This window comes from Cucurbita pepo, unplaced genomic scaffold (genome assembly GCF_002806865.2).
Source record: "Cucurbita pepo subsp. pepo cultivar mu-cu-16 unplaced genomic scaffold, ASM280686v2 Cp4.1_scaffold000226, whole genome shotgun sequence".
Taxonomy (NCBI): domain Eukaryota; kingdom Viridiplantae; phylum Streptophyta; class Magnoliopsida; order Cucurbitales; family Cucurbitaceae; genus Cucurbita; species Cucurbita pepo.
Genome location: NW_019646482.1, coordinates 24,303 through 26,842, shown reverse-complemented (window position 1 = coordinate 26,842; position 2,540 = coordinate 24,303). Strand labels below are relative to the sequence as shown.

At 35.6% G+C, this 2,540-nt stretch overlaps 1 long non-coding RNA gene across 1 annotated transcript; it reads right to left on the bottom strand.

Annotated features, from left to right (window-relative positions):
• Positions 1-503: 503 nt before the first annotated feature.
• LOC111784530 lies at positions 504-1,407 on the bottom strand. Its single transcript, XR_002813556.1, has 3 exons — positions 1,356-1,407; positions 639-686; positions 504-536 (listed from the first exon to the last, which is right to left on the bottom strand). It is a non-coding gene; the product is annotated as an uncharacterized LOC111784530 (long non-coding RNA).
• Positions 1,408-2,540: the final 1,133 nt, after the last annotated feature.

Below are 2,540 nucleotides of genomic sequence, written 5' to 3'. Positions count from 1 at the left end.
TTGCTTCGGATAACATGTAGGACAACACTGAATCCATGTAGTTCATGAATATGTTTCCAACTTCAATGGAAACCTGAGCTACAGACCACGATTATACTGCACGAAACATAGCTTGAGATCGCGTACGTTGCCATTTCTAGTCATGTCTGTTTCGATGACGTCATTTCCGAAGTTCCATCAATAGCTATGATTTCCATTCAAATCTCCATAGCTTCTCTCTCGTCCTTCTCGCTTCTTTTAGTTGAAGCGTCCTGATCTTTGGATTGATTTTGATGGGTTGATACAGAAGATTCAAGAATACTTGGGACATAACTCAACCACGGATGACTGAGACATTGTGCTGCTCGTGGTCTCTTTTCAGGTGCAAAATCCAATAAAGGAACAAGAAAGTCAGCCAAATCATTAGCATCTTGCTCGCTGAAATCATACTTCTTAGACAACACCTTGTTAAGAGGCCACAAGCGCAATTGACGAATATCCCTCAACTCACCATATCCGTTGAAGTAGTCCCTTGAATAGCAACCACCTAATGCATTCTGTGCCGGATATTTTAAGAAATAGCAAAATATAAATAAGTGAAATATTTTCAAATATATAATAAAAAGACGACATGGTATTTGTAAGTATGTAAACATTACCTTGCGAGGCATCACTCCAAGAAGCTCCATCATGAATGCGAAATGATCCTAAAAATAAAATAAATAGTAGTAATTACAACTTTGAGAAGAGAAGGTCCCTGTAATAAGCTGATACTCATAGCAAAGTCTTGTTTTTCTGTTCCCAGAACATGTATATCAGTGTTGTCAACATGATATACATATAGTTATTTTAAAAAATTAAGAAACAAGTACCATATGTATACTACCACTATCCTACGAGCTAAGGGGAATATGATTAGCTGAGATAATAGCCACATTGTATTAAAAACACGGAAAGAAAGGCATCAAGTTAACAACAAAATTCTTTATATTTTCCAACCGACGACCTTTTCAAATTATTCACTTGGCATATTTAGTGTAAGACATAGTTGAAATTAAATTGAGACTTCGCAATCAGTTACCAAACAAAAAACAACCCGACCAAATACTTTTGTATCAGGTAAACTTCCACATTATGCTGCTCTTACAGCTACAGCAAAAGAAACGTGTCAAAGAATAAAATTATAACTCATTGATAACTCAAACAAACAACAATAACAAAAAATAAAAAAAATAACTTTTGAGCGTGGTTTTCAAACGATTTAAAATGTGGGACTTTACTATGAGTAGAAACAATGCTTCCCAAGGGGAGGTGAAACTTGATTAACAAATGTTACACATTAAGAAGTATAAGAAAAAAAAAAGTCTCTAACATACCTCATCCCTTTCATAGTTGTCACCACTGTGTGGATCAAAGAGAATATCATCAAGGGCCAACTCAAAACAAATGCAAGCAAATGACCACATTATCTGTTGGAGTCAAATATTTAGATCCAAGAATAACCTCGGGATACCTATACTACCGTGTGTGAATATCATTAGTAAATTGCTTGCAGATAAGAGAAACTTCGAGATTGGGCAACTAGTGTCAAATTACTTCCATGTAAATTGCTACGAGTATCTCATCAATACCACTCCAATCATCATTGGCATGTAAGATGAAATATCTAATGTCTAGCGACATCCTTAATGCTAATTACATTATTAAGAAACTAGATTTTTCTGACATACCGAGGTATGAGAAATAGTGATCAATTTCATCTGCGATTGTATATCCTCAATCCAAAAGTTATCTGGTCACTGATTATTGCGTCTTAATTTGGTTAAACTAAACCTAGAGCTTAACAAACCTTCATACTAACGTCTATTTATACATTAATGTTAACACTGATAGACATTGTTTGTTTTCCTCGTTGAACTTGAATTCATTACTAGTTATAGTCAAGAAAACACAAATCTGATCACTGGCATTAAGGGTCGTTAACTTTAACCAAGAAGTCTTAGGTCCAAAACTTGGTACCTACTTGGAAGACTTACATTTTTTGATTGGGAGCTTCCAAATGTTGTGAAGTTGAACAATAGTAAGCTACTTTGAAGTTTGTGAAAGTGTAAAAGGTCAGGATTTGAGGAAGAAAAACTCCCTAATTCACTTGATTCAGAATGTGAGTCATGTATTGTTTCCTTCAGTGTCAACCTTGAATTTTTGTTATCCCTTTCGAAAATAGCAATGATATTTTGACTTTCTTTTTATTAGGGAAGGATTCTTCTCCAGATTGGATAATTCTGTTCAAGATCAAGCAAGTAGCTGGCATTCTGACACCACATACAATAATGATGATGGTGATTCTCTGACTGACCTCAATCGTACAAGGAGTTTTGAGATCCTAGATGATCTTCCTGACGTTCTGGGCCAATTAATGTGGAAAGTCATAACGCAAGCTCTTAAAGTATTGGTCTAACTGAAGTCAGATCTGATTTAGGAAGAATTACTGCAGAAGGTAGGGAAGCATCTCTTGATGCGGTAGAAAGTACACAAGAACAGGTTGCAGAGAGTGGTTTAGC